The 27,365-nt window shown below is 43.3% G+C and overlaps 1 protein-coding gene across 1 annotated transcript in view; it reads left to right on the top strand.

Annotated features, from left to right (window-relative positions):
- peak1 (pseudopodium-enriched atypical kinase 1) overlaps positions 1–27,365 on the top strand; it is a 76,029-nt gene that overhangs the window by 6,080 nt on the left and 42,584 nt on the right. The window contains exon 2 of the mRNA XM_079269611.1: positions 8,368–8,482. The gene's annotated coding sequence lies outside the window, so the exon portion shown is untranslated. The remainder of the gene's footprint in view (positions 1–8,367; positions 8,483–27,365) is intronic.

Below are 27,365 nucleotides of genomic sequence, written 5' to 3' on the forward strand. Positions count from 1 at the left end.
CCCGGCTTGCAGAGCATCCTTCAGACATGGTGCTAACACCAATCGTGTTCAGTCTAAAGGAAAATGTGTGAGTCTTGGCCGCAGGCAAAGTCGACTTCCTCCTATTTATTCAAACTTTTCACAGAACAGTTTTAACGACCCTGGTTTAAGCGGGATAATACCCTTTGAGGTGTCCATTATCAGAAATGAATAGATTTCGCTGAGGGCTAATTATTTCTTTGAACATGATTAAACAGCGTTGTACTAACGGTGATAATGCCCTCTGAGTACACCTAGTTCTACAGTAGTACATATTTAATGACATGCATTCTTAATATTAAGTTTTCTGTAAAATATTAGTATAAGGTTAATTCATGCTAACTACCGACTGGTTAAAGCAAACTCAAGTCTAAAACGTATAACACAATTATTGAGTCACAGCATAATGGCTAAAAATTTGTGGATTTACAAAAGTCTCAAACCAATAACAAGGAATGTGTCATGCAATAATTACCATGTGGCCTAATTTTTCCACCATTTAATTTTTGCCTTTGAAGGAGCGTGAGATAAATTCGTCATTCTTAACACTGGATTCTTAGCAGATGAATCTCTTTCTTTATTACCATGAAATGTGCAATCTGAGCCTGAATAAATTACTCTCTCAGAGTTTTGCAACCGCAGCTCCTAAAACATCCCTCAGTTGGAGAACTAACACAACTTCCAGCCTCAGGCTGGAACGAGAGATGGCCAATAAAGACCAAACAATGTGGGAGATCAAAATCCCCGGATGAATCCGGCTTCCAATTTCATTTAGAGGCAAAAAAAAAAGCCTTCAGGCTCGATCCCACAGTTCTGCATTTCCGGATGATTAAATCTGGGTGTGGATGGATATGGGGCAAAGCAAATAACGACGAAATACAAATAAAATGCACTGTAGACATTGTGAAAAACAGTGACGTGCAGTCGCATGCATTTGAGCCCACCCAGCATGTGTGCACACCTGCACATGCACACTTTACATTTCCAACACTGTCCAAAAAAACCTTTTAACGACCTTGATGCAGTCTTGAACGCCATATATAGACGGACAAATCTCCCTTGAAGTATCCGTGGTGATCCATGTACACAAGTATTTGTTTGAGTTCGGACGAAGCCGTTCTGATTGGTTGTGGCTACGGTAAGGCAGACACAATTCTGGCTTCCTAAAATGTGTTGGAGAGCACAGAGGGGTGCTTGCTTTCGGCCAAGTTTTGACCTCACTAACTCTCGTTGACTCATCCGGCGTCTTAAAATAACACGCTGCGTGTTGTGCTGAACTCTCTGACATACCTTGCTGCTTGTTGGACTTGTTTACCGCGGTGAACCTGAGCTCCATATTATCTCCTACATTAACCTGAAGCTCTTTCAGGAGGAGACCGGTTGGTTTTTGGGGGCAGGTTGTGCGAGTTTGTTGTATATCAGAACCGTCATCGGGTACATTGCAGGTTTTCTTTCAGTTGTGTGGAAGTATTCTATATGGTTTACGGTCTAAATATTCCGCTGTGTACGTTTCTTGATCTGCATCTTGACAAAGCTCAGTGGAATATAGAAGTCTCATAAATTACAGATGAGATGGATGGGGGCGGTGGCTGTGGCGCTTCTCTGCAAATTCAGTTATTAATGGCTCTTTCTGACACTGCAAATGTATAAAACCTTTCCTCCACAGTTTTGAACGCTCAACTAGGTCATCGTGACTCGCTTTTTTCCATCCAAATGTGACATTTATGAATGCAATGCTTATCTCTTGCCCCTACAGTGAGAGCTCTTGTCTTTTTTCTGGCAGTTTCTAATCTAATTCAACGATGAACAGAGACGACTCTAATACCTCTGAGCCTCGGCTCTGGCTGATTTGAGCTATTAGGAACATTGTGTTAGTGCTGTGTTGAACCGTAGCAGCTGACAGAAATATATACTGCCGATGTAGTGCGGCTACTATCTAATCACAGTTTTACTACCATGTCACACTGCATAGACCATGAAGCAAAATGTAATGGCATGAACTATAAGTCATATAGGCCTAGCCTATGTAGGCCAATGTTGGCACAAATATTGTACTCAATAAGTCAAAAATAGTAATCCTTCATTTGGATTTAGACTATGCAGTAATGTTAATGGGAGACCAAAAACACAGCCTGACAGGCGGAATGGTCAGTATCTCAGTATTCATGAGAAGTTGTATCATTATGTATTTAAAATCATATTTGTTGTTGCAATAAACTGCAGAGTTAAGCTAGATTATACTTGAAACAAGGGTTTAAGGACTGTTCGTTGTAGATTTACCTGTTGGTAGCACCTCACAGTGGATGTTTTGTACATGCACTGGCTGCATTGTGCTTTAAGATCTCTATTTTGTTGTCTTTGGCACACATTTCAGCTCATTTAGTGGCTACCGTGTGCAACGTACTCCCTCAATACTGGAACAATTTCAAAACTTGGTGTCCCCATTGGACACAAATATATGGGAAAATAGGGTCCAGGTTGAAAAATACTGAAGTTGCCCTTTTAAGTCCTAAGACAACACTATTGAATCTCAAAATGTTAAATATTCCTTTGAATGTTAAATCCAGCATTTTAAATCCAGTTCATCTATTGCAGTCTAATACAAATGATCTGCAATAAGTCATACCTTCATGAAAGTAGGCTGCAGTTTGTTGTGCTGTTGAACTGTATTATCTAACACTGACGGATGTTTCTATTATTTTGTACCGCATTCATATCAATGAAGGGTAGGCTAAATAAGAGAAACATTGTATAATGCATTAGGTTTAGTAAAGTGTTTTGACCCGGCAACTGAGATGAATTCCATTCGGAGACTAAATTGTAATATTGAATTTGTGCTCACTCATAGACTTCAGATATTTTGGTTTTCAAATTAGCGTGAAATTCAATAGTGCACAGCGGTTTCGACCAGAAATGACTCATCCTTTGAAATGACTCTTCTTGATTCTGTATTGATTTTGAGTTTAGATTGAATATGAACTGAGAACTCAGTGAATTTACTGACAAACAGACCTGATAGTATTTGTCACTTAGCATTCCAAGGTGGTAAAGACATTATGCAACATCCACAGTAAAAAAAATAAATGCATCCCAGCGTTCACCACCTCGTCACATGTAAACAAACATCTGCTGCCTGACCTCGCAAGACTCTTTTTCCGCAAATAATCCTGTTGGTGCTGCTCAAATTAAATTAGCAGACTCACCCCGTTTCCCAAGTCACCCCGCTGAGTGAGGGCACATCTCAAATTACCTGTCGAGCTGCTGTCGCTGTCTCTCTCTCTCTCTCTCACACACACACACACACACACACACACACACACACACACACACACACACACGTCATCCATGCTGTGATCTCATTAGCCATATTAGTGCATGCCGAATCTGCCACCCCCCCCCCCCCCCAGGGTTCAGACCTGAACAGGATCACATAAAGAGCAAAATGGCAAGAAAACAAACACTCCCTTTCCTTGAGACCCTGGCGTGCACCCGGGCCCATACCACAGCTATATCAGGCCGGCAGGCCGTCGGGGTCAACCGGCCGGTCGTTGGTACGAGACTAGTGTGACGCGTCTGTCTGAGAATGGTGTGAAAGAGGGAAGAAGGAACAGACGTCCTTGCTCGGACGTTAGTTGTTTGTGGTTTTGGGAGTTTGCCGTTTGAACTGAACTGCTCGCTTGTGAAACTCTGGTGTGAGTGTGTCATTGTGAGAGCAGGTGGGTGTCCTGCCCAGATATTGGCATTCAGCCGGTAGATCTGGGCCATGGAGGGAGGAAGAGGAAGAGGAGGAGGAGGAGGAGGAGGAGGAGGAATTGGAGGCGCTGTGATCCAGAGGATTGTTGACTGACAGGAACAGTGGCTGTGCACAAACTAGCCAATGAGCACGAGGCTAGCAAGCAAGATTAGAGCACAACAAGTTCCGGTATTCGGTTCATTTGTACGTCTCTGGACTCGGTACTGGGACCGCACAGTGCAAGTTCAAAGAGAAAATGTGATGTTCAGACATCCGGCACTGTTGCACATCAAGGAGAAGTTTCATTCGAAATGTTGAAAGTGTGTTTTCTTACGTATGTAAATGGAGAATATACACACACGCGTGTATTTATTCTGGCTTGCATATTCCTCCCTTGTGCCAGAACACCTGCACCGACATGTGATGGGGACTCGGCAAAGATCAGAAGAAACCCTTTCTATGTTTGTTTCTTTTAGCATCTGAAAAAGCACGGTGGTCTTTTGGGCTGGAGAGAGCACTCGAGAGAGGACTGAAGTAGGAGAGATGATACTGTTTCCTACTCTGTGAAATGTCCCCGCTTGTGTCATCATTTGTTTAATGTGCTATTGCGAATGTGAAACGGGTTCAGTTGATGTGAAGTGTTAAAAAACAGATAAGTGATCCAAAATGTTCTGAAGGCCTTTACTCGGGTCATTGTGAACTGCTTTTTAGACTAGAAAGGAAACAATGGCAGATATTCATTTATCTTTATGATTTAAGTATTTGCATCGAACATATTGGCCAATAATCTATTGATGTACTCGTGTTTTCATTCAGAACAAGTGAGATGTAAACCAGCTCAGAAATCATTTGATGAATAAGTTATTTTGAATTATGTCATTTGACAGCAAATAATTTTGTCCAAAACTCTGTTAACTTAGTATTGTGGTTTTATATATATATATATATATATATATATATATATATATATATATATATATATATATATATATATATATATATATATATATATATATATATATATATATATATATATATATATATATATATATATATATATATATATATCCCATACTCGCGCTACATCCACCAGCACTTTTAATTACAAGCTATCTCTTTTGCACACATGCTCATCATTACCTCTGGGCTGGTGAAGCGAGGCATGTTCATTTACTGTTGCTGTATGAGCAGGAATGAGGCTCCGTGTGGAAGCATGACAGGAAGGAGGACATGCACACACATCACACTTCCTTCATAGACGGCCATGTTGTGTTACAGAACATAAAGACCAATAACGAATAGAGCAAACATCAAACATAAAAGTGAGGTCAGCGCTTGTGTGTCTTACAATGTATAAATGTATGTTGTTTAATGACAATTTATTTTATTTTAATTAAATGCATCTTAATGCATTTAATTAAAATACAACTAGAAAAGAATCCTTGTGTCATTATCTTTGTACTTTAAGAAAAGCACATAATAGGAGTTCTGTTAAGCTACTCAGAGTTCTTGCAACACAACTGGAGTTTTTAAATTTCATTACAGGTTCTAAACCAGCGACATGGGTCTTTCTCAGGCCTCTCATATCATATCTCGCTTCTTTCGTGGGATCCCCGACAAAATATTACTTCTAAAGATCAATGCAATACTTTGCTGAAAGAAAAAGAATATACAGTGATTGTAAAGTGAGACATGGCGCGTTGAAGAGGGAGATTATCTTCATGAGTGGCTTTACTGCAGCCTGTAGTGTGAATTCATTTCATACATAATACTTAAAAATGCTGACTGCATCACTCCTCAGGGCAGCAATACAACTGCAACATTGTGCCCCAGCACGAGTTCAGAGGCTTCATAGAGCGTGAGCGCGATCCTGAGTGATGCTGTTAAGCCGCCACATTGAGTGTACATCGCTCCATGTGTTATCTGGCCTGCTGCAAAGTGGAGACACTTTTAATGGTCAGCCCGTGTTTTTTCTGTCTAAACCGGTTATGGGGTTTTTCTTCGTACCGCCCGGAGACTCCGGAGCTCGCTGAGTCCGCCGATCTGTAATCAGTGCCAACCGTAAACAAACGGGAATCCCGCCGTGCGCTGCCACGGGTGGCTGCCCCTCACCACGACAATCTGGAGTTCCCCTTTTGTCTGATGTAGAGCCAGCTGCCCGCCTTGGGAGTTGAACCGTACCATATGGAGAGAGAGGGGGAGAGAAGGTTGGAGAGTTGATTGAAATAAGACATGTGATGTGAAAGACTGTGACGAAAGAGGGTCTTGTTCAGTAACTTGTATCCTGTCCTGTCCTGCAGAATAAATACAGAGTCTGATGCCTCTGAATGTGATGCAAGCCCTCTGCTCTCGGATCAGTACGTATGCTTTTTCTGCCCTGGCTCCAGGACACACACTGATGACATCATGGCCGACGGGCTAGCTCTCCGTTCCACTCATTTGGCTCGTCATTTGGCTTGCATGCTTATTCGTCCACAGATATTATATCCTCTCAGTCACTTGTCACAGCCGACCCAGAATGCACTTTCCTCAGGATGCTGGAGTCATGACATCATCCTTTTACCATGGAGATAGAGTGGCAATCTTCTGTAGGGTTCGGCTTCAGTAGACTTTAGGGAGTCTGTAGTTGATGGTCTTTATGAAAACATTTTTTTTTAAATGTTTGTCCAGTTTTTGATTCGCACACACTGCATTGGTTTATGTAGTCGCAGCATTTAAGCAAGAACGTCACCTCTTCGAGGAAAGACTTGTCAATTCTTTTTTACCCTTTTAATCTGGAATGCAATATTGTATCTTCCTGACAGTTATCTCCTTCAACTATTTTTCTTTAAACCACGTTTCTCTGCTGTGGTCTGACTTGCATGAACAGGATTGTAATGAGCTCGCATGTCAATGTCTTTTAAACTTTCTCCTGCTCTACAAGCCCGCCAAGTGCCATAATGTCCCATGTGGTTTGAGGGCTAGTACCGTGCAAAGTCTTTGATTCAGGTTCTGTTGTGCTTGGCATCTTCCCATAGGGATCTGTTAGTGTTAGCTTGAGTCGAAGATCAAAGGCCCACGGCTCACGTCCTAACCTTTCAAATCTTGTACCGTCGACTACGGCATCCTGGCAGGTCGAGTCAGAACTCTTGGTTCCGGTCTCGGAGCGATCTTCTCCCAAACTTTCTGCATGAAAGTTGTCCACCGTGGCATCGCAGCAGCAGCCTGTAAATCAAGAATGCACGTGGAGGCGTTAAAACACAGGCGCAGCTCAACGAGTGGGTGCAAACTGCAGTAGTGCTGTTGGGACGCAATAAAACCGTCCGCATCACGGTAGCAATAGCCCGGCACTCTGCTCTGTATCAGCCCTGATTACCATTGCTTAACAGTCATAAAGGGACACATGGAGCCATTTAGCTATCTGCCTACGCAGAAATACTGTCAATTAGAGCCAGAGGAAGGAAGCGGTCGTGGCTAAAACCTGGAGCAAAGGTAAACCCAGTGGAGAAATGCCCTGACTCCACACATATTTATTAGGCTTGCTCTCTCTTTTTGTATTTATGTGTGTGGGGCATTTTCTTGCTTTGGACTTTGTACTGCAAATTGAAAGTGTTCTTAAACTCCCTTTACTAACTCTCTCAGCAACGGCTCTAATGCCAAACCTCATGCATCAATATCAGATAGGTATGATTGACATATTATACACTATAAGTTGGTAAAAAGTACGCACGTTCACAAAACAAATTAGCAAACTTGTGCTCGACACTCACACCCGCATGTGTTCACACAAACAGTCTGTTCACCTCCCTCTGCCCACATGGCAGCCAATATTAGTGTTGGATTATACATCAAAGACCGAGTCATGTTTAGCAAGTGCACCCTCTTAAAACGAAAAATCAAAAAAGGCTTTCAGTGTAAACAGCTGCCCCCCCCCCCCCCTTAAACCCTTGGCTCTTACAGTTTAGAGCTGCTAGCTGGGCTCCACGCTAACAATTCCTTATATAGCATGCTCTCTGGCCCGAGCAGACTCCAGCATAAAGAGGGCCAACCCAGAATGCCGTGCCTGCAGGGATGAATTTAGGGCGGGGGAGTGGTTCATGTCTGATTTCTGTTGACTCATGGCTTTTAATGAGAATTGGGACGTGCCGGTGCTGCGGAGACTTTAAAAATAGTTTGTTATTCTGTTATTGAAACTGAGTTTTACAGCTCAGTTTTGTGTTAATTAAGATGATCGAGCAGCTTTCTCTCCAGGGTCCACTGCACCTCCATCTCACTGCCGTTAACCCCGCCACTGCCATCACCCACCACGGCCGTTTTTTTTCTTTCTTCAGGCGTGGAATACAGCAGCCTTGTGTCGGTACCATCTGCTGCTCATTGATCCCAACGTGGATTTATTTTAGTTACTAAACAAGTAGTTGGGACATTTAGTGCATACAGTATATGTGAATGATAAATTGTTCTGTGCATCTCTTGATTCATGTGATAATGTGAATTCACAAAAGAGTCAGTTTGTCATTTCTAACATAAACACCGATCATTTCTAATTAGCCTGTATCTGTGACTTCTCAGGAGCCCACCGGGAGCTCTTGATGGGGACATTAAGCTGACATCTGCCCTCTCGTCTCCCTTGTCTGCAGGAAAGTCGTCTGCAGCCTTGAGATGCCCCGTGGCTTTGTCTGAGTCAGCGACAGCAGTTCTGGTGCTCTCAGGCCCGCGACACTCGACATAACAGGGAGCCGCGCAGCCTGGCAGGTAAGCGGAGTAGAACAATTCTGTTTGCTGTTGTTATCTGCTGGAGGGCTGCGCAGTTTATCACATCTAAGTTGCTGCTTTAATTCACACCGTCATGCTGTCTTTTTGGACATGATGGTCGTTCTGTCGGTTTTGAGTTTGCAGGGAGATCTGTTGCGTTAAACTGAGCTTGTCTAATTTATCTCTGAGCTACTGCACATCAAAAAGAAATGACAAAGACTGTTTTACACGATGTTTTATGTGTTGTGGGAGTTTCCCCCTTTCTTCTTCTTTAAGAGTTTGGGTTGGGTTGGGAACCGATGCTGTTGTGGGCCTGTAAAGGCCACCGAGATGTGAGTAATACTGGTTTGTACAAATAAAGTGCCGCACAAGTATACAACCACCTACAACATCACCACAGCAAGGCAAAGAACTGGCATTCTTGACTAAAAACCTAAACTTGCTTTTCACAGACGGGCTGGTTTTGTCGTGTTAATAACTCTGACTTCCTTTCCATAATATTTGAAGTGGTCTGTTGTACACAGGGTAAGTCCTCCTTGTACATGCTGCTTAGTCTGATGTTTGCTACGTCTTTGACTTTCTGGTACCAGTGTTCTCACGCTTTGGCACAGAGGAACAACTACAAAGCAGTCCAACTTTTCACGCTGCTCAACAACCTCGTCCTGTTAACTTGGCTCTTGTGGGGGCGGGTGTGTGTCTGTCTGTAACATAGTGTAGGTCAATCCAGAACACATTTGTATACGAGTAAAGTTTCCCTGTTTCAGCTCGTACTGAGACGCCTAGTTCCCACTACACGACTTTAGCCCTGATTGTTCAGAGCTCTTAAAAAAAAAGCACGCCGATGCATCACAGACACATTCCAGCTATCGAGCATGAAAAATATCTGGGCCTGTCGGGGAGTCTCTCTGGGAGCGTCAGCCAATGACGGTGCAAGACACGGCTTGAGAGGAAACTCTGGAAACTGTTAGCTGTGTGTGCTGTGTGTTGCATTTGGAGGGAAACGGATAAATAGTACGGACGTGTGGAAACTGTTCTGTGAACACGTATGCCGACGACAACACGCATTACTGCGAGCGTGGCGTCTCATCATTTACTGCTTCTCTTTTTAGTCGACGCTCATCTCTCATGCTGGGAAGTGATTTCATCCCTTCTGACTTCACGACCAAGGTATTTCAAAATTGTAGTTTCATGTCACCAACAAAGCTCAGCAGCTATTTCTGGCCGCGTTTTGTTTTTGTTCTGTTTTGGCAGTTATTACCACATCTCCTTTGATGGCTGAGACTTCTGCGTTGTCTCTGTAAGTCCCTCTGCGTTTAATGCCAACACTGTGATCGCTGTTCTATTTCACATCGACGATACATATTCCCCATTCCTTTTTGTCCTCCTCCCCCCCTGGCACAATTGATTTGTTGTTGTGTCTTGCAAACATACCGAACTCATGTTGCTACAAGAAGTTTCGGCTGAATTCTTTTTTTTGTTTTTGGGTACAGAGGATGTTGAGTATGCAGTTATAGCACTGAAAGTAGTCCACGTTTGGGGTATCGGGATGCTGCGATCCAGCTATTCTGGCCACGTCACATGCACTGTGAGGTCTGGCATGATTCCAAGGCCTAATTAGAGCCTCAGCAAAATCCCACATTTGTATTTCGATGGACTTTGAAAAGGCTTGAGCGTAATTGGACTCGCGAGTTCTTTGGCCGCCACACATGGCTCTGTGTTCACAGGCTCCCACCAACAGACCCCAAGGAGTCTCATGGAGGATCCTTAGGGCGAGGTGATTTGAGCGGGTTGTTTCTTGCCATAATTATCCTCTAAATGCTGATTCACCGATAGTTAGGTCATTAACTTCAATGTGTTCAAGAGGACGCAAGAATGTTGCGTCCACATCTCCTCTGGGGAACTTAATTAGTGAGTTTGGAGATGGGGACGGGGGTCTCCTGGGTAATAATTACCCATGAATATGATAGCAGCAGCGGTAAAGTCTGAGCTGTATTGCAGTTGTCATTAAAAGCAAACATGTGTGCTGTATTTGACACTTTATAGGAGAGATTTCTTGGAAGAATAAATCCTCCATCTCAGGATTAATATGCAAGGAAGACTTCATGATTTTGTTTTGCATTCAGCCGGTGTATTTTCAACTCATCAATATGTGTAGAAATGTAATAGGAATTTGGCTATTGAAGGGAATGCCAGTGGATTGCTGGTGTCATAGCCCAAACCTAATATGCACATATGTTTGTATATGACCGAATAAGACTGAACCAGTGGGATTGTTGTATTGAACACCTGATGAAGTAGATTGCTTTGACCTTATTTATCCATGATTTTGCAATAATTGAATATCTTTATTTTTGAAAATGTAGATTTGAATGGACATTTGATACCACAAATACCAGATTTTACTCCTTTTTGTCAGATCTTTTGATTCATTGATTGGAGTCAGGACGAAATGAGTATTTCAAGAAATATAACACCATTTTATTTTAAATAGGATTCCCATTCCTACCTATTAATACAAAGACAGTGTAGCAGACTTCTTATGTTCCATCTAGAGGCCTGTGGCTTTGCTACAGAGTCCCAGCGTTGCGCTAAACCCCTGTGGAGTTTCTGACCACTCTGTCAGTCTGTGTGTAGACTGGCTGTATACGTATAGATCCATCAAGATTACACACTGTTGACTCATGGAAGCTCTTTAAGTGACTCTGCTTATTGATCGCTGTGATTGTCCCTGATAAATGGGTTAGGATGTGCCCGGTGCTTTTTGCCTCTAGAGCTAACCACTTCAACAACGCTCACACAAAGTGCCCTCGCTATCGCTCTCCGACAGCAAACAATGTCGAGTTTTCCCATTAGGACCTCATTGATAAGGTTTAAATCAATCTAAGCCATAGGAATTATCTAACTTCCAGGAAATGTAGTGTGAAAGTGGAATAAAAAAGATGGACGTTGGATAGTTACTCTGTCCTTGAATCCCATCGTGTCAATGGAGCCGAGGTCAGTGGAGATGAATAAAGGAGTGGGTGGGAAACATGTATTCCCATCACACTCGCTCTCTCAAGGCCCCACTAAGTAGACTGTGGAAACCAGCAGCTGTTGCAGTTCCCATCAGAGCACCTCGGAGTCGACAGAGTCTGAAACATCGATATGAAATGATTTATAGGAGGAACCTCTAGCACAAATCCAACAGAGGTACATGTGACATGTATCTACATGATGTAAGTAGTTAATCCATTACAAGTAGATCTGGTTATGAAAAAAACAATATATCACTCACACCAACGGAAAACACATGAAATAAGACATCTCTTTTCATTTGTTGGTACATCCCTTTAATAAATAAACATTTTATTTGAATGAAAATATCCTATATCGCAAGAACGGTGACCACACGTTTAAATGAATCTCTTGCGTTCTCTTTCCATCACCTGCTGACGGATCAAAGGTCGAGTAGTAAAATGACGTCAGATTGACATCCTTAACCTTTCGGGTCCAGTGGGAGCCTCGGTGGATTTAGGTTCCCTATTCAAACTAACTGGTTTGAGAGGGGTGGTCTCCACCAAGCTGTGACCCCCCCCGCTCCGCCCACGCTGTTTGCTCTCGTTATCCCGGCCTGTTTCCACTTAGTTATGGCAGGAATGTGCCTTTGCATGAGAAGAGGTCATCCCTCCTCATGGCTGCCACGGATCTTCCTCGGAGAGATGGAGATTTCCCACGCATGCAGCCACATGCCACACTGTTCCTCCATAATGCCACCCAACCACCCCGGGTGTATTGCAATGCAACCACAACAACGCCTTTTAAGCTGCTTTCCCACATGCTTCCTAACCCATGAACGCAGTGGCAATTTTCTGTGTCTCTCCCATCTTGTGGGATTAGAGGCTGGAGTGGTTTTCCTGTGTAAGGCGCTCTGAGTAATTAGCCGAAGACATTCAGTGTAAATCTTTCATCATCGGCCCCGGTGGCAACAAAAGCAGCCGCAGTCGGTCAATTCGATGTTTGATTGTGTGTGTCAGTTCACATTGGGGTTATCCCGATACAGGGATATTCCTCATGATGTCTCCAATAATAGCCTCGGGATGGAGCGGGTTAGTCATTTTTCCATGTGCATAAGGAGGCAATTTAGTATTCTCTTTAAAAACACATGTTACCTTGGTTACCCGATGTTTCTGTTTCCAGTGCTGACTAACGCTGCTCGTCTGGAAGAGAACTGAAGTCAACGTCTATAAATCACTGTAATGATAACAAGCAGCTTCAGCTAGATCTAGTTTCTTCGCCCGCTGACACGTGGTCCGTGTCTCAGATCTATCGCTCACCGGTCAACTTGATCTGAGCCGAGCCCTTCAGTCCGACCACATATTGTTTCACTGTTTAGTCAACCTCGTCCTGCCCGGCTCGTCAAAACAAGCTGAAGTTTCAGCTGTTCAGCCCCCCACCCCCACTGTGTGGTTTCTGCTTTGAAGATGGAATGAGGAATTCCATTTCTTGCTTTGGAGTTGACTAAAGTTCAAATGCAACATTCCTAGAAGATGTATGACCGTTTTCCTCTGTTTCCTTATGGAGTAGCACTGGGCCTTTGCTTTATGTCAGCGGTGCAGTCACAGCTCTGTCTCTACGCTCACCAGACCGCCGAAGCATCAACTTGTTTTGCAGCTGCACAAGCACATTGAGGAGCATTTGACCATCGTATAATTAGCATATAGCTATTGTTGATTTAGAACTCATGAAGGCTGCACACTATTTCACTCTGTTTTGAGAATCTTGTAACATGAGGGCTTTTTGTTTCATGTTTTTAAAACGGCCTTAATAATGGTCAACTTAAATTGCAAATCTGATTTCTGCCTGAGCTCATTTCCAACTGTTCAGGCGTGTTGTGATATGCCTCCTGGATAACACAATATGTTGAATTCAAACTATTATTTCTGTCTTATGCCCGGGGGCCCTTTGAAACTCATATCTTTCAATTTGAGTTTTGCCAATAAAAGTGTTTAGAAACTTTGAAAACCAACTGTGAAAGTTTTGCCACCCCCAGTTTGCCTTGTGCACTCTTCAAAGTATTCCCTCCAGCCATTCTTTAAAATTGATGAGCAGACAAATTGGCGGGGTCTTCTCTTTACCTCAGGACACAAACTAATACGTGACTGATGTCGATCAGTATTGGAGGTGATGTGATGAAGACGTGGTAGAACATCGCCTGCAAGGCATTTATCATCCTGCCAATTTTGAAGGGATGTAGCTGCTATTAGAATAACATTATTATAAGTGGAAGTAGAACCTCGGCTCACATTACGCCGCACCAGGTTTATTGACGTCCTATTGAATGAGACGGCTGAAAGTGTCTAATCTTGTTTTACCGGAAGGAGGTTTGGAGGGGCTAGGAGCTCTGTAAAGATGAGTGCACGACGATATGATGTGAACTACGCATTGGATTGTCAGAAAGGGGGACGTCTCGCTTCAAGAACGGCCTCCTCCTCTTCACGGCCTTCACATTTATCGTGTCATTAAACTTCAGCGTCTGAAAACACCGGTTCAGACCGGTGTCACCACCGACCGTCGTTATCTGGGTGGATGTTATGAGAGAGGAGACTTGTGTTTTTCTGCTCCATATGTAATATTGCCTTGTTGTGGCTCCCCCCCCCCCCCCCCCCCCGCTGCATGTTTCTCCAGCTGTGAATAATCTTTGAGAAGGTTAGATGGTGAAATCTGTCCTGAAGTCCTTACATATTCAAATGAACTTCACTCACAAAAAGGTTTCGCTTCTATGGAATTTAAATGAGAATGAATGGTTACCCAATAATCTTGAAGGGCCAGTCTAATATTTGGTGTCATTAGCTAGACACCAAATATTAGCTGAGATAGATATACCTCATTATTTACCAGCTGGACATTTAATTACTCTCCTCGGAACTATTCAGATGAGGTCAATTCTGGCCCCAAAATTACGTTTGGTCGGGACAGAAAGATCGGAGCGGCTCTAAAAGAAACGCTCTTAATGCTGACCCTCTACTTCCCACACAAACCTCCTGTGTACAAATACACAACCAGTAAATGTTGTGCTCACTTATATCTACAGTCATTGACAGCAAAGTCAATCCTTGGATTTGAAAAATGTAAGTCAGACTAAATACAAACAAATTTATTTCTATTTGCATTTCAGCACTCTGGTTCACTGAATGGAACGTTGGTGATTAGTTCAAATTAAACTTGACAAAGATTTGTGCACATTTGTAATGCAACAATAGATAATGCATATAGCTCCATAACAATAGCTTAAGTGGTTATTTGGTTACTTTGTACCCACCTGTTGTGTTACAGAGTAGCAGTTGATTGTTAGTGGTGTTTGAATGTTAATGTGATGTACAGTGTATCACTAAATTGGCGCTGCAGCATAGGCGGAGCCAGTTGAACGCAGTATTTGTTTAGTCTGGCTGAAAGAACGGCCACAAAAATATCACATCATGTAAATTCTATTCATCAATCATATTTTCATATTGCCATTTAGTTTGAGCAATCGTGACACGACTGGCTATTTTCATAATGAAGATGGACAGCACTGAAAAAACAAAGGCAGAAACCAGATGGGGAGCTGAGCTGGTAATGTCATCCAGATGTGAACACTGGAGCTGTGTCACCGAGAGAGAAGGAGCGATGATTAAGACGGAGTGACTACCCAGGTGTGCCTTCTTTGTTTCTGTTCTACCACGGGGATGACCTCATACCATCAGGCTCACGAGGTTTAAAGCTCTGGGTGTAAGATAGTGGGAATATATCGGTCACTTAGAACATTTTCTGCTGCCAAAGACATCACATATAGAACTTATTGTTAGGATTAGTCTGCGTTGAAATACAACCTCTTTATTTCCCAACATGTACGATGTAGTGATCATTTGGGTTGAAATGCAAACTGATGAAGTAAGTTTAAATTTCAGCCACATTTAGTTTAAAATGGAGACCTTTCATTTCAGGGCCAGTAACTGCAGAAGCCTGTGATGTTGGCGTGTTTAAGCGAGTAGAAGGCAGACTAAAAATATTTAGGAGAATATGAAATATATTTTTAACTTGAGGCAGTCGGTGACCACCAACAATGAAAGAGGCTGCAGCACAGAATCACATGTCCCTGAGGAGCCTTGAGAGAAAGGGATGGGGACTGATCTGTGACAAATGTTCTGTGAACTGCTATAAAAACTGAGATTAGGTTTGTTTCCTTCCAGTGTCGCAAGACAGCCTTCTGTCCATGGATGGATAGTCTGTCCCTTTTCTTTGGAAACATTGTGCGCTACTCGTTTGCCAGGAGGCCCACAGAGCCAAACGTGTCTTCAGAAGCCAAATGGCCAAAATAAGAGGTTTTAGGTCGCTTGGCAGTGGACGAGGAAAAGTGGAAACTATTTCAGGAGAGAAAAGTGGGACAGGGTTAGAAAAAATAAATAGAATATTTCTTTCAATACCTCATAAAGGTGAAAAAGAAACTTGGTGAAAAGTTTGATGAATCCCAGATGAATTATTCTGTCCACTGCAGTGTGTTTGTTGTTGTGTTAAGGCCGTGCAGAAGAGTGCAGATGGTTTGACTAGAAACGTGAGAGCAGATACAAAGCTATTTAACAAGGAGAATTATTACAATGATCAGCTATGACATACTATATTTATATTATACAGTTCAAACCAGCCAAGTCCAACATGAACTGCTTTTGATTGAGATAACTAGCGTTCCTGTCTTTTCACCAAACCTCAGAGAACATGTTTATATCTTCATTATATCTTCTTTCCGATTTGATTTTGGATTATTGCAGAACATAAGCTGTGGGGCAAACCGACCTTTTTAATACATGTTTTGTTCAGCAACATGATCTTCACAAATGAATAAAAGATTTCTGAAGCATGAATGCAATCGGCAGAATTAGAAAGCTAACGCTATAAACAAACTACACCACGGTAGCATGACGTCGCCACTGAGCTAAAGACTGACTCGTGTTGATGCGTGTTTACGTTTCAGCCTTTTTTAAGACACGTCCTAGCTTCAAAATGAAGGAGGGGGTCATTTACTGATCATGCTACAGTAACACTGTACATTGTCCTGCTCATGGAAGTTCAATCGGTTCAAGGATCATTAGCAGTAGTTTGCAGCAGCAGTCTCCTTGGCAGCCATGTTTCTTTATCTACCGTTATACAAAATCACAAAGCATGGCTTGCTAAGAAGACTTTATTTCCCTTAATTCTGTCGCCATTATTGTGTCGACACTAAACATTCAGTCTATACCTGTAACTCACCTGGCTCACCATAAAAGCACTCCCAAACTTTAGTCTAATCCCTGTTCCAGAAAGAGTCGGAGCCACATTCCAGATGATGTTGGTCACATGCCACATGGAGCTCGTCGTGACATTTCAAAGGGTAGAATTCCCGCAAATCCAGAGCCACGATGTTATGAATCCACAAACCCTGTCAGGTCGCAACGTGATACGTCTCTCAGGGCCTCCGTCGCCTGATCCGTGGCTCTGGCTGCGCGTCCTGTTGCTGCATGTCGCTCACGAGCTCAGCTGTTGATGGAATGCGAGGTTGGTCGAGTCGAAATGCTCCTCGGCAGACTGGCACAGTTGTGCAAGCAGTGGAGTTCACCGCTTCATGCCAGAGCAAAGCAACACAGCGTGTCCGCAGAGGCTCTCACGAGTCGCACAAAGTTTTGGTAACGGGTTCAGGTATAAACTATTCAGAATCTTGGTGTCATGATTCAACTAACTGCGTTAACGTGGAAGCGTCTTCCCGTCTTCTTCCTTTATACGAAAACACGTTTCATTTTCCACACTGCCCTTTTTTTAAATTGTATATACAGATCAAATCCCGCTTTCATGGAGATCCACAGTGGAACCGCCAGTGACTCCCCTCATTATTTGGTACTCTGTGAAGATTACGAATTACACTTCAAAGGGCTAATTTGGGCCCGGCCTCCTATAAATAGAGCCGAGTGGCACGGGGCTGTACAGCGCAGCGGGGATTGCCTTCGCTCTCTGTTCTAATGACTTCATTTCTATGCAGCGCTGATGGATTTTTGATGTCTCGCTGCGCTTTTTGATGACTCAGCCATCCCATCGATAACGCTCACATGAGGGTTTGAAGTGTTCTGCTCGAGGACGGCCATGTGACGTTTAATGACTATTCCTAAAGTGACAATGACTTTGACATGCGGTCCCACCATTGACGGCCCCTCTCCAACTTATGGAACCAGTATCCCTCACTGTTTTAGTGTCAAAGCATGCTTGCTTACGGAGCCTGGAAATTGTCTTCATTGCCTGTATTTTAAAGGATGTGTGCACCATAGCACTGTAAATCAGCACACATCCAGCAGTCTTTAGTGGAAACACATGGCAGAGAGAGCCTATTCTTTCCCACTTTCTTTCATTCCCCCAACGTCTTTGCATCTCCACTCCTTGTCTCGGCCTCTTTTCTGTCTCCCTCTCGTGTGTCTCTGTCTCTCAGAGGGTGCTTCACAGGTTCTTATCACGTATTTAGTCTGAGACGGGCCCTCAGAGGCCTGCTGCAATCAGCCCGGAGCAGGAAGCCAACATGAGCAGACTATGAAGAGGGCATTATTCTGTACTGCTCTGACAATCACGACCCTCTTCTATCTCTCCCGTCAGTCCTCCCTTCACCTCTGCCAATTGTTGTTGATAGGAACTCAGTGTTTTTGCTCTGGGTATTTCATTTCTCTCTAAAATGTGCCCTTGTCATGAAAGTCGATCCGGAGAGAGTATTCAGCTCCAGTGAACGCCGTGCCAGAGATTTCTTTGACATGTTAAAAGCTTGCAGAGGAACAGAGTGTTCAGTTAATGTGCAAAAATGAGAAATTCCGGGGCAAGTGGGAGGATCTTCAGATAACTGCTGTTAGATTGAGCATGAGGAGGTCGTGGTGCAGAGATTAGACGTTTGGAATGAGGTGATCTCTCAAAGTAAGTATGCGTAAATATGTCTGTGGTGTTGGAAGTTTTACATACTTTAATCGTGTTTTTTTAGTGGTTACGATGAAGCCATAGTAGTATCTAATATGTCACTGATGGCTGAATGTATTTTCCTGTAATTTATTTCGCTGAAAAGTACCATATACGTCCGGATTCTATGGCAAAGGGAAAGCTATACGTGACAAATTCAGATTCACATACTTTACTAATGAAGCTGTATAAAAACATGCAGTTTAGTGCTTTTTGCAGAAATGTTGTTTTTTTTCTCCCAGAAAACCAAAATGTATATTGTGTGTATAACTGTCTGTGTATGATACTTGACATTATGAAGCACGAATGTGTATTATTCATGTAGTCTCTATAGATTTACAGTGTTTTTTGTTTTGTGGTACAAAGTGCATGAGCCGACACTACACTGCTCATATTTCCCCACACTGTCCACAGTGTCATTAACTATTTTCTACAAACCCATTGGCATTCAGCGAGTCAAGAGACAATATTTATAATTAGGATACAAAAATAATAATTACCACATCGTGAAAACAATACTGTCGTGACAAACAGACATAGCAGCTGCAAGTCGAAAAAAAGACGAGATAGTGAGAAATTAAATTATTTATACATAGGAGTTACTTTTAAACAGTGTCTGATGAATTAAGGTGTGAAGTGATGCATTGTGATGTATGACATCAACATTTACTGGTCTGAAGCGGATACAACTGCTGACAGGTTACTGGGCCCGTCGACAGTATCGAGCTGTGTTTAATCAGCCCTTACAAGTTGGTAACAGACATCAGAACACATCTGGATGTGTATGCAGGACTCCTAACTGGAGCACGGCAACGACTGATAATGACAGCGCATGGCTGATGCTGCTGCTCTGTGGGTAGAATCCATTACAATATTCATGGTTTCTCCTGTAAGTCTGCACATATATTCAGAACTAATCTATAAACTGAGGTTGGTTTTGATCTGAATGATAGCAGATTACTGGTGACGTGTCGAGGTGCCCTCTGACACACTGGAAGAAACATTACCCAGATGCTGTATGAAGCTCTCGATCTCACTGACATCCAATCGATATTACTCACCATGTCTTAGCAGGAAGATCAGCATTTGTTTGTTTGCTAGTTGTGCTGTCTGCCTGTCTGCCTCGGCCCCAGCTCAGCTGTGTGACGAGGTGACAAAGAAGGAAGCTGGCTGACGAGCACAAACTAAAATACAGCACAGATTTTAATTTTCCCTCAATTGTAGCCTCTAATGAAGCCCAGCTGTTTTCACTGTGAAATGTCAATTCTGTTGACGAGCTACAGGTGTGATGCGTCTGATTTACTCTTAATTAGTTCCTGTGGCCCAATGAGGCACGGGTGACATTATGTGTCGCGCATGGTTCCTCGGGTAACTCTTTCTTAATACTCTCCTACTGCTGTTGATGTGCACTTAGCTATATTGCTTGCCGCCTTATCTCCTCATCTTATTTTCGCATCCTAATTTAAATGACGATAAATCAAGAAGATGACAGACAAACTGTAACTCTTGTCCGTAGTGACATGCTCAAGGACAAGTCATCATTAGTCATAAGGGCAAATATAAGATTAACATCTAAATTACAAAACATATAAAAACATATAACAAGACAAAAAGCAAAACATCAAATACACACATTCAAGAACACAACTTACTTCCCATAAGTCTTGGTCTTCCTGTATCATAATATATACTTTTATTCCATTAATATAATCTATGTAAAGTCCTGACTTCCTGTTACTTTTCCTCGTAGATTGAATTACACCTCTAACAGATATAAATACATTTTTTAAAAGCCTTTATATTTTGCCGCCCTTCTGCAGTTGTAGGGAAGGCGTTCCAAACGGCTTTGAAATCTTTCGATAAGAAAAGTTTCAATGCATAAATCTGAGGAAAAAAAGCTTTAATTTCATAAAATTGCAGCAACCGCTCTCCTGGAGGGTTTATTTAGGTTATTCAAATGCATACAGTAGATAAGGAGGAAACAGAAGGCAGCGTGAAGACGGGATGCAAGTCATGAATAATATTTCATCAAATATTGAAAACTCTTCAATTGAATATTGCAAACTCTTAAAACTCTCCTCCCTCAACCCTGATCTCTTTCAACTTTGCTCCTTCTGTTACAGCGAGCCGTACGATGGTAGTTAGTTCACAGGTTTTTGAGTCGTTCCAAACATATACTTAAACTGTGACTCATTATTTTAAGGTCACAGAATGACGTTGCACCATTTCTTTACTCTCCCAACGTTCTGTTCTCCACTCGGGTGAGGCCATCAAACATCCCTCTCTCCTGACTATTTCGTGCTCTTCCTCTGGGTGAGTGAAATGCATCGCGGCTGATCTAATGCTGGCCTTCGCCCTTAAAGTGGGAGAGACTCTGCTATTTTTGTCACAGTAACTCTTTAATGGGATCAAATGGTTTGATATTCATTTTTAATCGTGGCCATGCTCTCGAGAAGCAAAAAGCACCGCGTCATGTACAATCTAATTACCTTGTAAATTATGTAATATAATATCAATAATTACATTGATATGACATTGCTTCTCCTTCTAGTTCAGGAGAAGAAAAATGAATCACACTCCCACGTATGTGCCTCATCAGCAGATACTTCCTCGCATGAGACCTGAGAGGTTTTAGATTAGCCGGTTATTGCAGTCGCCATGTTCCAAACAATAAAGAGCAGACGCAAATGAGAAACACAATGAGGCTGTGCATTGTAATTCCACTTTACAGCCGGTGTTATGATTACATCACGGTCTCAGCTGCAGGCAAAGCCAAGGAGAGACTGGAGGCCAACAGGAAGGACCTCAGAGCAGTGGGCTGAAGTTACACGTCAAACATGTCATCTTGCTGTGCTGTTAGCTGCCAGAATCGATATTCCAGACATTCGAGACCATAAACTCTGATTCTAGGCTCTAGCCAGCTACAGTATTGGCAATGCTTTTCAGAGATTGAGAGAAAATGTTGCTCATAGTTTAGCTAAGCCTTGTGCTTATAGTACCTCCTCAGCTGTCACACAGAAGGCTAGCGGACAGCTGGCTACGTAGCTGGATTGCTAATTCCGCCATGCGTTCATGCAAATTGCATGTATCGTGTATTGCGTTCACACTGCAAGTGAAGTTTCTATTCAACAGCGTGAAAGCTGAGTGTCTTGGAGGTGTTTTGCCGTCGCCTTAAGGAACGCGAGAGTGTTCACGCTCACCTCTGAAATCCTTCACAGGAACTGTCTCGTCCTGCTGGACAGGCGAACAGAGGCGCAGTCTGTCACTGAGTCAAAGCCCGTCCAAGTGTCACTCTACAATCCTGTCCTGGGACGCATTTCATGGCGACAACCTTTTAGCTTGATTGCAGGACCCTGAGCTCTAAAGCCCATGCTCACCACTCGGAGGACATCAGGAGCGGTGCGCATCTCATTTCTTAACTGTCTAAAAGCGTCCACGCACACTTGTCAAGCACCACATTGTTGTAGCCCAACCCGGACGGGGGGCTTTAAACCATTGTGCTGTACTTCCACAGCATATATAGGCACATGGAACTGACCAGCCACTGTGGAGCCTGTGATAGTGGGCAGGGATACACTGGTTCATCACAGGGAGCTGGTTACAGATAATAGGGTTGCTATCGGGAGAACATTTCTTCATGATACACTACGGGCCATTATCATTTGTATGTGGCTTCTCTAAAATGATATTTCAGGTTTCACTGTGATTGTTCCGTGATTTTGACATGGACACGGGATTCTTCTCAGTCGGAGATGTCAACTGCCTCAAAGTTTCAATGCATAAATCCGAGGAAAAAAAGCTTTAATTTCATAAAAGCACCAGCAGAAATCGATTTACCTTGGAACAATTTCCGACAGTTTCTCAGTTCCACCGGCGTTAATTGCGGCGCTCAGATACTCCAGCGCTGCGCACAGAGGGCAAAAACAATCCAGTGCTTTGCCATTATCACTTTGAGTCACCCGGCTCCCCCGAGCTCAACCTCGCTGACGCTGAAGCCCTTTCATATGCTTTGATCCTTTTAATAATTATTTGCCACGCCGCTGAAGAAGGAGGGCAGATTAAAAATGCTCTGCACTGATAGTCGCATGGACAAAGAGGGTGACAGTAAGACTTGGAACATTTTGTGGAGTGGGAGTTTTCCACAACCCCAGACATTTCCACTGAATATATATTCAAATAAAAAGCGAATATTAACAAGGCTTCATCTGAAACCGTATGTGCCAAAGGACAACATTCCTGCTCTGGATAAACAATATTTTAATTTGAATCGTATTTTTGCCTGCACTCATGAAAATAAAGGGGTGTTACTAATATTAGAAATCATCATTCACTGTCACCCTCCACACAATTTATTTTCTTCTATTTCTGACGTCTTTTTGGTGAATTCTGAGTGTCTTATCTCATCCCTGCCGTCCTTTGCTGTTGGAAAGCGTTTCCTTCCTGGACTGACTCCTTATCTAGAGCGGCTGTGGATGGGCTCAGAGCAACATCCCTACTGGTGCGCTGGCAAGGTCGGAAGCCAAGGAGCTCCACTGTGTCTTCCTCCTCGTCTCTCCACTGGGGCCGGAGACGGATCACTATGACATTCTTCCAGTTCTCCATAGATACTGGAGCTCATACTGGCCTCTTGTTGCCCACTGGCTTCGTGATCAGAAAGCTGAAAGGTCTCCAAGTTTCCACTTATAATCAAAAAGTCAGTCGTTTGCAGGAATTGCTCGGAAAGACGTTGACTATAGCAAAGCGCTTTACTGTCACTCATACTTGAAGGTACTCCTCTCCACTCAGACAGTCAGCATCCCAAAGATCATCCTCACCACCAATGTAGTTTAGACTGACAGGATTGCAATGCAGGACACAGCAACGGCATCTTACATCTTTGTGCAATTTCAGCTGAGCTGGGATTCATAACTGTATCTACAAATCAATTTCAGAAATGGACAGAAATACAGACTCAAGCAGGATTTGTAGTTGTGTGTCGAGAGGTTATGGTGCCGCTTTAGAGAGAGCCAACGTTGCTGCTATACGGTCCAGTTCTCTCTTAGCTCCTGAGTCACTGACATCTTTGATCGACAGCTTCTTTTCAGATAAAGTTGTTAAGATAGACGTGTATGACCCCAGAGCTCAATAAGGAACTTGATTTATTGAGGTTCTTGGTAAATCTGCATTGGGAAAGAAGAATGGGTCCAGACTTGCATGCCTCATCCACTTTATCTCTGCAGACACAACATGCAAAAGGAAGTCATGACAGTGACGGAGTCCTCCCGCCTGCAGGTAGGGCAGCTGATAGTGAAGGACAGGGACGGATGATGCTGTGATTGTCCCCGTCGCTCCGAGGTGAGGGATTAAAAACGGTAGCGAGGGATTGTCTCAGACTTCCCGATAAACGACGAGATGGATGAGGATGGCGATGATAATGGGGGGAGATGTGGCAGCGTATGTGTATCCACCGGTGTGTATAAGTGTGTGTGTGTGTGTTCACATGCCAAGTGCATATTTCATTGATAACATAAACCTCACGCATATGTTAGCCACTCATAAACAATGCAGTTCTGCTGTTGAAATAACTCCCTCGCAGCATTCTTCTCTCTTCACAGCCAAAGCCCTTGTGGGTCATTGGACTAATTCCACCCCAGGTGCCCTGTTTTCCTCCTGAATCCGGCACCTCAGTGTAGAAGACATATGGCCCAGATGTCGGCACAGATGATGGGCCCACGTAGACCTCACCGCATCAGCTGCCAACTGCACCGACATCTGCCTGCACAGTACCTTTTGTTGTCGATAGGAAACGGCCTCTTTAAGCTGATTTAGTAGCGCTCTGCCACCGAGACTAAACGCTGGAAAAATCTGGTCGCCATCAGCTCTCTCCATCCTGCGTGAGACATGCTGCATTGAAGCTTTGAGTGAAAATGCCTTTCGATTTGTTTTGGTTGTTAAACACTCACTCATAGCTCCCTCCCTAATTTTAACAAATGTCTTGAAAGTCGTGCAAGAGTGAGTGGCTGGAAACTAAGCGTCATACATGTGGAAACTCTGATGGGTTTGTTTAGGTTGGGATGTTTTAGGCTCATGATCTGCACGCACGGAGGCGACCATATTGAAGATATCGGGTCCTCTTGAAGATGTTTGAGTTGACAGGAAACACGACAGCAACTGTACTTTATCTGATCTTTTTGTTTAGTTGTCTCGAGGTTTAAAAAAATACAAAGAAACGTAAGAAATACGTTTTCCTTGCTGAGAAAGCAGCTTGTCTTCACTCTCTACTTAGTTGTTGCACCAAAGCTCTCTTAGACCAAAGCAATTGATTTGACAATCACTCTTCTTCTCCTAGAAATGAAGTTTCTAATGAAAGCGTGTGTTTATGACAGACATGCAGTAAGTCTGATGACACGAATGCAAAGAGATAACTTCGATTTGAACTTGAAATAAAAACATGGCTGTCTTGAATCTTTGAACGTTTTTCTCGGTAGAGCACTTAAGCTCTTAGCTTGTCAAAGTAGGAAAAAAATAATTGACACAGTCCCAGTATTATTCTTTAATAGTTGTCTGAAACCTTAGACACAGCTGCAGCCCAACCTCTGAGCTGTGAGCATTAACCAAGGACATGTGAACTGATGAATCAAAGGAAGTCTTCTTCTTACTTGTGTTTTTCTCTCTTTATCTCCCAGTGAACAGCCCTAAGAAGCTCTATCTAGTTCTACAGCCAGGTCCAAGGACGCTTTATTTGGCAAACCCCTCCCTTCTGGATATTGACCTGCTTCATGCCTTGTGCTTTAGTAGTTGTTTAGGGAGAGGAGGCCCACTCTCTCTGTCTAGACTCTCACTTTTACAAACCATTAGGCCTCTGAAACATCGACTGGATTTGCACTAAGCAGACCGGAGGTCCTCATCTATGTGAGGCTGACGGCTGCCTGCAGAGTGAACCGTTAAGAGGCATCATGAAACCGATCGGCCTCTCTGGGAATTCAGCTTAACCTCATTCTCTCATGTCTGCCCTTTTTTCCTCATCATGAGAAGTTGTTAATGGGCCGGCATGAGGTTGACTGAACACAATTACTGCAGCTGAGGAGAGGGGGAAAGGCCGGCTCTGTCTCTTTTCTGCTGCTCGTCATCTTTTGTGGGCTCAGAGACGCAGATGGACAGGACGACCACACAGGATTCAGCAGATCCACAGAGGAAAGGTTGTGCACGGGGACAGATTAGATGAGAAGCGGAGGAGAGGTAGATGCATCGTTCTTATCATCCCCCCGTCTCTTGTGTCAAGTGTTCAGAGACGGGACTGCCAGCGCTGAAGGGACGTCCTCTGATTAAACAGGATGTGTGACTCTGGACAAGCTGGCTCACATGTTAATGAGACCTCTCTATGCACCGGAGTAGCTGCTGCTTCAGTCCCAGTTCAACAACGGGAGTGTGCCACCACTCAGCAACGCTCGTGTCCGTGCTTCTTCACACTTGTTATTTGTTTATGTTGTGTTGCCCTGTTCAGTTGTATACTTGTGTACCATATTGTTGCGTGCTGTGCTCCTTTTTTTCCTCGTCCTTGTGAATATTGCATTTGAGCGGAAGCAGCTTAAAAAAAGACGAACGATACAAACGAGGTTTATCTGCTTACAGGAACCGTCGTTTGCACCCTACAGCTCCTCTCTGTGTTTTCAACCCAATCCTTTTACCGCCTGCATAGCAACTGCAGCCATAATAAAATGATTTCTGTAATAGTGGAACCTGAGAGTGAAAGAGGCGGAAAAGCACACTGAGATTGAGATGGGGGATGATTGAAGGAAAAAAGTCCACGCTCAGCAGTGTTTGAAGTGCAGTCAAGTTATTTCATCCGTGACTATTTCAGCTTCTTGCATCTTGGATAATCCCATCCGTCCTCCAGCACGTTTCTTTCTCACCAGCTTTCAGCAGGAAGACACAACACACACGTCTGCGTGGTTGCTGATGCTTTTAGACCAGAGAGGGTGCGTTCGCTGCTTGTTTTCAATCCCCGTTTGTATCCCCAAGCACAGAACCTTGTGGAACTCCATAACTGACGTTGGTCTTCATCGAGGCTTCAACATTTACATAAACAAACTGAGATCGATCCGATAAATAGGATCCAAACCAGTTCAGTGCGGTTCCTTTGATGCCAATATAATGTTCCAGTCTCTGCAACAGGATGTAGTGGTCTATAGTGTCGAACGCAGCACTAAGGTCTAACAGGACAAGAACAGAGACGAGTCCTTTGTCTGATGCGATTAGAAGGTCATTAGTTATTTTTACCAGAGCTGTCTCTGTGCTATGATGCTTTCTAAATCCTGACTGAAAATCCTCAAATAAACTATTGCTACACAGAAAGTCACACAACTGATTTGCAACTGCTTTCTCAATGATCTTAGAGATTTTTTGTCTGTTTTTGCTTGTCCGAGTGGCTCCTCTGTAAGCTATTAGCTCCGCCTCTCTACAGCCGGCGTTAATGACAGTGAGTCAGCAAATGATGCTCTCACAATGTGGCCGTGGACCGGGGGAAGGTGAAGGTGATCTGGGAGTGGAATGAAACCCCTTTGTGTTGAGATGCCAGCACATCAGTGCTAATTACTCTCCCATTGGATCAAACACAGAGCATATGGACATTAGCAGGCACACACACATGAACAGACATTTAGCTCAAGATAAAGTCCTCAGGGAAATATTCACTAACTTTTTTCATCTGGTTCAAAAATGATTGAACACCTTTTGGCACTTTTAATAAGCAATTTGTCCAAAAGTTCCTGTGATGCTGTGATTCTGCAGCGACACCAAAGAGAAGTTAACCAAACACTCGGTCTGAGTCGTCAAAGCAGCAGGAAGCTTGAATCACATAGATATTCAACAAAGCTCACAGACATTTCTTCTTCCTTCACTGAATTCAATGAGGAAGGAAATGAACAAA

Source organism: Melanostigma gelatinosum (assembly GCF_949748355.1).
Source record: "Melanostigma gelatinosum genome assembly, chromosome: 1".
Classification (NCBI taxonomy): Eukaryota; Metazoa; Chordata; class Actinopteri; order Perciformes; family Zoarcidae; genus Melanostigma; species Melanostigma gelatinosum.